This window comes from Gymnoscopelus braueri, assembly GCF_963280865.1.
Source record: "Gymnoscopelus braueri genome assembly, chromosome: 11".
Taxonomy (NCBI): Eukaryota; Metazoa; Chordata; class Actinopteri; order Myctophiformes; family Myctophidae; genus Gymnoscopelus; species Gymnoscopelus braueri.
The window spans coordinates 10,334,999-10,344,391 of NC_137613.1; the positions used below are offsets into that span (position 1 = coordinate 10,334,999).

General features: G+C 46.3%; 1 pseudogene across 1 annotated transcript; it reads left to right on the top strand.

The window, feature by feature from the left end:
• The first annotated feature begins 6,351 nt into the window (after positions 1 to 6,351).
• Positions 6,352 to 9,177, top strand: LOC308095438 (protein Hook homolog 1-like; annotated as a pseudogene). The gene has a single exon. The product of its transcript is annotated as a protein Hook homolog 1-like (transcript).
• The last annotated feature ends 216 nt before the right edge of the window (positions 9,178 to 9,393 follow it).

Consider the following 9,393-nt stretch of genomic DNA (forward strand, 5'->3'; position numbering starts at 1 on the left):
GCACAGAGCAACTGTGGTTCAGCAAGATGAGGATTTTATATTTATTGACCTTTATTTATTCAGGGAAGACCGTTGAGAGCAAGCCCTCTTTTACAAGGACCCCCCCCCCCGAGTACAACATGATCACAACATATTCAAATGCAAACATCAAATGGAGATAAATAAGGATACACAAAGAGTCCTGGAGTTTGTTCCATTTGTCTGGGGCATACAAGATGAAAGCAGTCTTTCCTTGTTCACTGTTCATTCGTAAATGGTAAAAGGTGCATTTATATAGCACTTTTATCCAAAGCGCTTTACATAGATTGTGCATTACATTCACCCATTCACACACACATTCATACACCGATGGCGGAGGAAACCATGCAACGCACCAACCTGCTCATCAGTAGCAATTAGAGGTTCAGCGTCTTGCTCAAGGACACTTCGACGCTAACTCTGGGGGAGCCCGGGATCGAACTGGGAACCTCGCGGTTGCCATCCGGCCGCTCTACCGGCCACTCGACCCCTGAGCCACTGCCATGGAATGATGAATCTAATGTGTGTCTATAGCCCTAGCCTTTGTATTGAATGAGAGTAGGGCAGAGAGCAACTGTGGTTCAGCAAGAGAGATGTACCTGTAGTGAGAGAGAGAAATGATGAAGGAATAAAAAAGGGTACTCACTGCTATGAAGGCAACAGGGAACAGTAGGTACTGCAGGCACTGGTTGGCTCCTACTGTGTGTGTGTGTGTACGTGCCTGTCAATGACAACAACAAGGGACAAATACACAATTATAGACATGACAACAGATTTGAAAGATTATTGAGCCAAAAAGGCCAGTGAATAGAAATGTGTCTTTCTCTATATTATCGATCATAAAATAAATACAAAAACAATACAAGTACTTAACATCTGTACAACTATTAATGAATGAAAATAAAACACCAGGCTTGACAAAGAAAACAATGGTGTTTCAAATCCACTTATGACCAAATCTAGACCCAGACTCTGCTTCCCCTTAACCATGCATCCCTTTAGGGAATATTTAAAAGAAACATTAGGAACTGTTACTCCAATCTTTGTCTTCTATCTGACAGGAGCCAGGTCAGTGGATCTCCTCCTTGTAGCGTGGGCCGTGAGCATTACTGACTTTAGTAAAAAATTATGACTGAGGTACTTCGGACTCAGAGCTACATCATACTGCAAAGTCTCTGTCAACGTCTAGTTTTTAGTCATGACCGTGGGATCTACCTACTAGGAGCTGAGTGCCAGGGAATAAGGTCTGAGATACTGTATAATATGGGGCATGATGACCATTGAGAGCATTGAAATGTATCAGCAAGATCGCTTAATCACTTAAATCCTTCAGTACAGTATATCGTTGCTGTCAGGCAAAAACTCTCTTAGCTCCATATTTAAACTTTTTGTGTTTTTTGGTAAATTAATGACGCTGATCATTCTACATAGTCACACAAAAGCATCAAAAGTAGCAGATCCACAAGCTCGAAACGTGGCGCGAAGCGACGCGTTTCGAGCTTGTAGATCTGCTACTTTTGATGCTTTTGAATTTGAATACTGAAAAGTAACAGTTTTGGACATATGAGGTTTCCACCCGACAGAGACGATATACTTTGTTGACCGGGGTCCCCCAGGGGTCTGTACTTGGCCCCGCTCCATTTTTTTCTCTCTACACCAAATCTCTTGACCGAAAATAGCCGAAGCCGTGATTATCATCATCATCCCTACAGCTGCATTTCAGACCATCTGCAGGTGAGACCATGAACACTGGGCTTATTGCCAACAGACCAGACCAGACGTGATGTAATGAAGGCAGGAATTACTTCCATATCGTAACTGATCCGTTCTTAACTGATAATAAAACTTTTATATCTTTTTAACTACTCAAGCCCTTTTTGATAATTCATTTTATGACTGTACTTTGTGTTGTGCAAAAATAGCCAATCTACGAGCTCACAACGTCACAAATTATGCGACGTGTTGTGAGATTGTAAATCTGCTATTTTTTGCAAAATAGGGATGCCACATTGAAAGTGGTTAAATTGGCTGCTGAGAAACAAGCAAACAAGCACATTTAATATTTAAGACTCCCCCTCCTCTATCAACATGTAAAACGTTCTTTGCTAGAACTCAACTCATTATTCTTGGCAACATCAATTTACAAATTAGGCATTTAAGCAGACGCTCTCACCCAGAGCCACTTATAATGAGCAGGGTCAATAATCACATACTGTACAGACACACTCAGTATAAACTAGGATAACAGGTAAACCCAGAACCTCACATCAGACTAAACAATCCTCTTTCTTCTTTTTCTTTCGGCTAAATCCCCTCGGGGTTTCCACAGCGGATCATCAGTTTCCATCTGGTTCTGTTTTCTGCGTCTCAGACTAAACAATATACTATCAACATACTAATCTGTACATTGAAACTATAGGATATACCAGGTAAACAATGAACCTAGCCTCTGTCTAAATAACATGCCATCTAAATGACATTTTAACCTTGTGGTCAAGAGGGGAAAAAATGACATGGGTATAGTAAGTCTGCATGGTCGTCAAAAACAGTGGTGGAAAAAGTACTCATATTTTTTTACTTAAGTAAAAGTATCAATACTGCAATATAGAAATACTCTGTTACAAAGTAAAAGTCCGGAATTCAAAATGTACTTAAAGTAATGTGTATTAGCATCAATATGTACTTAAAGTACCACAAGTAAAAGTACTCATTATGCAGAATGTCCCATTTCACATTTTCAAATCTTTTGAAAATAGCAGATCTACAAGCTCACAATGCGTCTATCAAATTATCAATTTCTAATCAATGACGAAACCTCTACCAAAGTGTCCTAGTGCTGTAAGTGATTCATTCATAATGGAAGAGAGAGAAACAAATTTCTCTTTTGGGTTCCGAGCTGAAAAGGTTTGGGAACCCCTGCTCCAGGGTAAGAACCAAGTTCTCTGCCCACCTATGGTGCTCCCTAGCCCTGCTACACTCTCTATCCGCCTGCAGAGCCGTCTGGGAGAAATGCGGGGCCCGGTGCGAAGCGCACGGCACGCTCCCTCCTCACGATTTTTTTTGCGGTTTTGGGCGGATATTTCCGAGTTTTTGGTGGTTATTTCTTTTTATAACTCTCTGTTCACTTAAAAAATATATATGTTTTTTTTCTCTCTTTTTTTCGTGGGGCTCCCCCAAGTGCGGGGCCCGGTGCGGCCGCACCGCTCGCACTACCCTTCCTGCGGCCCTGTCCGCCTGTGGTTCACACTCACACAGTGGTTCTCAAATGTTTTATTTCAAAGTAAGCCTTGCCGAGCCATGTGGCGCATAGGGCAGGAGCCTTTCTCCTGTTTCTGTAGGTCTGTTACGGCCACTACACTTGGCTCGAACACCAGTGACCATAACATAATAATAGGACAAAAATCAGGTCTCAATTGCAATGAAATTTATTTTATATTCAGAAAAAACATGTGCAATGGGTTCATGTGAGCAACCAGGTCAATAAATATACCAGGAAGGTAGAGGTATAATAAACTAACCAAAACAAAGACCTAAATAAATGTCCTAACCAAACAAAAGTAGTAATGGGCTGGTCGAACTAAAAAGTGGGGAGTCTGGTGAGCCAGGCAATATGTGCCCGTCGTCTCACCAGACTCCCATAAACTACCAAAACATACAATAAGCTAAACTAACCAGAAATCAAAAATCATATCAAACAATACTTGGAACTGAAATCCCATTGGAACCCATTGGAACTGAAATAAAGAACTACAAATAAACAAATGCAAGGGATCAAATACACAGGTGTGCTCTGCTGGGGTGCTGGGGAGATTCTAAAAGCTGTCTACAGCACATGTTTTATAGACCTGGCCCTAATCACAAATGAAGCACAGCTGGGAAAGGGAGGGGCAGCCAGAGTACTCCCAGGTGAGTGACAGGTGTCTAGCCAGACCAGGGCAGCAGAGCCAGCAAGGCAGGGTAGACACTACACACAGGACAAATAAGCATTAGTAACACATAAGCAAAGAAAGACTATAGACTGAGGTGTGAATATGTGCTAGCACATAACACCTCCACCCTAAGTTATTGAATGGTGGGTTCTGACTCCGGCAACACCGCACACCAGTGCCAGAAACCCATCATTCAAGAACACTCTTATACTAAACACAGAAATCTGCTACAAAAAAAAATCCACAACAAAAATATGAATTTCAAAATTATACTTAAGTCTGCAGCAACATACTCCAACACATTAATCATTTGTTTTGTTTTTGTTTCACATAATATGTACGGGAAAAAAACAGTATTGGTCAATATACACATGTGAAAACACTCGAGTGTAGCCTACTTTTCAGGCTGATAAGCATAAAAGTAACAATGATGTCCAACTGCCTTACCACCTGGGTCAAACACCCGTGACCTTAAGTTGGACTCGAGGTCCATCTGACCTACTGGCAAGCCAAATGAGGACAAAACCCGAGTGAGAGCACTGACAATAACTGTTGCTGTAATTTTGATCCCCTCAATTTGCTCCCCCACCGGAATTGGGTAAAAAGGGGCAGAAGCAATTGTTTGGTTTGGTTTCCCAACCACTTGGCATCCGTGAGCCAGATTCAGAACTTCATGCCTATATTGACGTGGTTCTAAAATTTGCCTCACCACGCTCCAGTCATCCTGACCGGATGCATCATGTGGAGAACATTTTCGCATATGCAGGTCACCTTAGAAAATACCCCTTTGACATGGTTTCCACCTCCTCAGTGACAGCACACTCCACCAGCTCTGTCCATCCCACGTCATTCCTCTGCTCCGCAATGAGCTTTTCTTTGGACAGGGCTACGTCTCCTGTCTCAATGGACAGGGACACCTCTGTCTCACAAGGGGTACTGACCTGCTGCGACTCTGCTGACACCACGTCAGTCCCACCCACAAGAGCACCATCAGTCCCACCCTTATCCCACTCTACAAAAAAGCTCTCACTCAGGTCAATCTCATCATTATAGCTTGCCAGCTTCTCTACAGAACGGGTGACAGAGGAGGCAATAACTGTTGGAACAGTCACATTTACATCATGTTCAAATTTTCTGCTCACATCAAAATCAGATTGAGGAGGAGGAGCCTGACCAAGTTCCAATTAATCTAATTGAACGGCCTTCTTGGTCTCCTCCTCAAGACTGACTATCACAAGCCTAGCATTAGCTCTAACTCTCTCAAGATCAGTATTCACTTTCATCTCTTCCAACTCAAGACACATCATTTCAATCTCTATCTCTTTTAGCCGAATGAGATCCTTCACAGACTGCTCAACCACAGACTTATGTAGATTAGCCTTAAATGTTTGCTCTTCCAACTCAAGACGCTTCATTTCAATGTCTAACTCCATTAGCTGAATGAGTGTGTGAGGATCTTGCACAAACTCCATGATTCAAACAAATGAAATGCCCAGCCTTAACAGCCCACCTACACAACTTAAGAATCCAGCAAAACAAAAATACTGCAACACACGATAACTTCTCCCAACTAGGTTACCACTCAACACCGAAACAGTACACTTTACTTTAAGTAGACACTTGCAAAACAAACTAATGGGACGCCACTCAAACTATAGAGCCCTACCGCCAATAGGACTCCACTAGTTATCAATTTAAGCAAATGCCCACTTACTACACAAACATAAGGTTTTTCATAAGCCCCCAAATTCCATTATGGGCTCCCAAACTTCTGTTTGTGACCGAAATACATTTTGTGACGAGCCCCCAATTAACTCACCTAACAGGGAGTTACTGGCAAGGACGAGCCCCCATCCCACTGCCTCTTCATTTGAGGTGACCGCTCACCTGGCAACGTCTCAAATTTAACCGGACATCAGATGACAAAACAAACCGTATTTATTAGCTAAAAAACGGCGATCTAAAATGCCAATCATCATCATCAACAACCGGCTAGGAGAGGAAGAGACCATGGAGTTATAGCTAGCGATGATGGACACAGTTTATAAGTTGTGTGTTGAGGATTCAGCCACTCAATCACAACGTCATTTAATGTCGTTCTGAGGCGTATATTTTTTTATTTTGTAAGTTTATTAAGCACCACCTCCGTATTGTAGAAGCACAGCATAGAGACAGATTCTTTTTGTTTGCCCTTTTTCATTCTCCTCTTCCTCCCTCCAGTACGGTCTTAATTAATTTTTTATTATATACAATTTGTTTAGTGTTTTTTGTTGTTTTGTTTTAAGGCGTTGAGACGGGGGTAGTATATGTATGTATATATATATATATATATATATATATATATAGTGTAGGGGTGAATATATATATATATATATATCTACAGTAGGGGTGAAAAAGGAAGAGAATGTGCCACTCTCTGCGGTACTGTGTCAGCCACTGTTTACAGGCAGCCATGAGCAGGTTAGACGAGGTGAACGGAGAGGTGAACATGTGGTCGCCCGTCCGCCTGCTGGGCTGGCTGTCCGCCTTCAACCTGCTGGTGGCGCTGTGTCTGGGGCTCTATGTGCGCTGGGAGAAGACCCAGGACCAGGAGGAGGAGACCACCATCCTGGTCATCTCCGTCCTGGCTCTGTTCGTCCTGGGCATCGCCAGCATCTTGTATTACTGCTTCAGCATGGAGCGGGTGGGCAGGGGTCTGCTGCACCTGTGGTTCGGCTTCCTGCTGGGTCTGCTGTGCTTCCTCAACACCCCGGAGCTCCAGAGCGACGTGAAGGAGCAGGCCACCTGCTACCTGCTGCTGAGGACGCTCTGGGCCCTGCTGGAGCGGATGTGCGGGTGCACCAGGCACCGGCCGGCCTTCCTCACCTCGGCAGATATCCTGGAGCTGGCGGGCTTCGCCGTGGCCAGCACGGCGCTGCTGCGCTCCCACAAGTCAGTGAGCGTGATGGTGCTGGTGGTGGCCCTGGCCACCGTCACGGTGTCTCTCCGGACGAAGGCCCTGCTGGCGCTGCCCGGCCTGGCGTGCCTCGGCGTGGTCACCGGGGTGCTGTTCTTCAAGTCTCTGGCCGTGGCCACCAACCCCTTCGCCCTGGCCTGCTTCTTCAGCCAGCTCCTCTCTGTGACCCCCTGCTGGACGTGTACTTCAGTGGCCTGTCTGTGACCGAGCGCTGGCAGCCGTTCCTGGTTTGCCGAGGCTTGTGGCGTAGGCTCTCTCTGCTGCCTCTACTGGTGGTGGAGCTGACCTTCCTCATCCTGGCCAGCTCAAAGCTCACAGACCTGGAGCAGTGGTACGTGATGATCCCGGGCTTCGTGCTGTGTGGGCTGTTCTGGTTGATCTGCCACACGGTGTTCGTCATCACCGTGTGGGGCTTCCACACCAAACTCAGCGAGTGCCAGAGGCTGTGCTCCAACCAGAGGTCAGGGGTCAGTGGCCTGGATAAAGTCATGGCGTCTAAGGGCATGAGACACTTCTGCCTCATCTCTGAACGCCTGCTGCTCTTCACTCTGGTGGTTACCGGCCATCCTCGCTGGTCTCTCATGGCAGCTCATGAGTAACGAGAGCATGGCCCAGTTTGGGGCAGAGCCGCCTGGGGACTTGGAGCTGCAGCTGAAAAAGGCGCTGGAGGAACTCTCAGATGTTGTATCAGAAAAGGAGATGCTGGCACAGCGCTGTCAGGAGCTGGATGTTCAGGTCACTATCCTCCAAGAAGAACGGAACAGCCTATTGGCTGAGAATGATGTTTTAACAGACCGCGCCAATCAGCTGGACTCGTTCGACGACCCGAGCACGCTCAGGAAGGAAACACAGCCAGCTACAGCTACAACTGGAGGCGGTGAAGGAAGAGAACTTCAAGCTGGAGTCTGCTAAGGATGACTACCGCATCCATTGTGAAGCGATAGAGAAGGAGTTGGTCGAGGTCCAGCACCGCAACGACGAACTCACCAGCCTGGCAGAGGAGTCCCGGGCACACAAAGACAAACTGGACTTCCTCAGGAGCTGCTCAGACCGGGTTGTAAAACTGGAGACCTCGGTGGAAATATACAGACGAAAACTGGAGGATCTGGGTGACCTGAGAAGGCAGGTGAAACTCCTGGAAGAGAGGAACATGACCTACATGAACAACACGGCCGAGTTGGAGGAGGAGCTGCGCAAGGCCAACGCTGCCCGCACACAGCTGGACACATACAAGAAACAGATCCAGGAGTTACACAGGAAGCTGTCTGAGGAGACTCTGCGGGCGGACAACCTTGCCTTCGAGATGAAGAAGTTTGAGGAGAAACATGAAGCCATGATGAAGGAAAAAGAGAGGATCATCATCACCCTGAAGGAGACCAACGAGGAGGAGCTACTATGCACCCAGGCCCAGCAGGATCAGCTCAAACACGCAGGGATGCTTCCCTCCGGCAGTCCGAGCCACGATAACTTGGCAGCTGAGCTCCTCCCCACTGAGTTCAGTTACATCAGGTTGCAGCATGAAAACAAGATGCTGAGGCTCCAGCAGGAGGACTGTGTGAGGGAGAAGATCAGTGAGCTGCAGGCTCAGCTTGAAGAAGCACACAGGACACGCAGCGAACTGGACACTGACAATAGGTTGAGCCGAGAGCGGATGACTGTGCTGCAGCAGCAGGTTGAAGACCTCCAGAAGGCTCTACAGAGACAGGCAGCCAAACCTGATGATTCTAACCTGAAGAGGAAAATCGATGCTCACATGGTTCAGCTGAATGAGGCTCAGGATGAGATCATGAAGAAGAAAGAGCTTCTAGAGGACCTTCAGCCAGACAACAGGCAGACATCCCTGAGAGTGGATGAGCTGATGGCTGCTCTAAAGAAGAAGGATGGCGACATGAGAGCTATGGAGGAGAGCTATGGAGGAGAGATACAAAATGTACTTGGAGAAAGCTCGCAACATGATCAGGGCCTTGGACCCCAAGTTGAATCCAGCCACGGCTGAGATTCTTGCCCTGAAGAACCAGCTGGCAGACAGGGAGAAGAGGATCATCAGTCTAGAGCGGGAATGTGAACAGGCTAAGCTGAGAGAGTATGAGGAGAAGCTGATCGTGACAGCGTGGAACAACAAGTCTGAACTTTCAGAAGCTGGCCATCGAATCTCGCCTGGGCGGCCGTGCCACCTCCCTGGTGCCCCCCGGCCAATCCTTCTTGTCTCAGCAGCGGCAGGTTACCAACGCCACACGCCGGCTTTCTATCAACGCACCAGCCACGCCTCCATAGAGACTGGAATTATGTTACGGCCACTACACTTGGCTCGAATAATAGGACAAAAATCAGGTCTCAATTGCAATGACATTTATTTTATATTCAGAAAAAAACATGTGCAATGGGTTCATGTGAGCAACCAGGTCAATAAATATACCAGGAAGGTAGAGGTATAATAAACTAACCAAAACAAAGACCTAAATAAATGTCCTAACCAAACAAAAGTAGTAA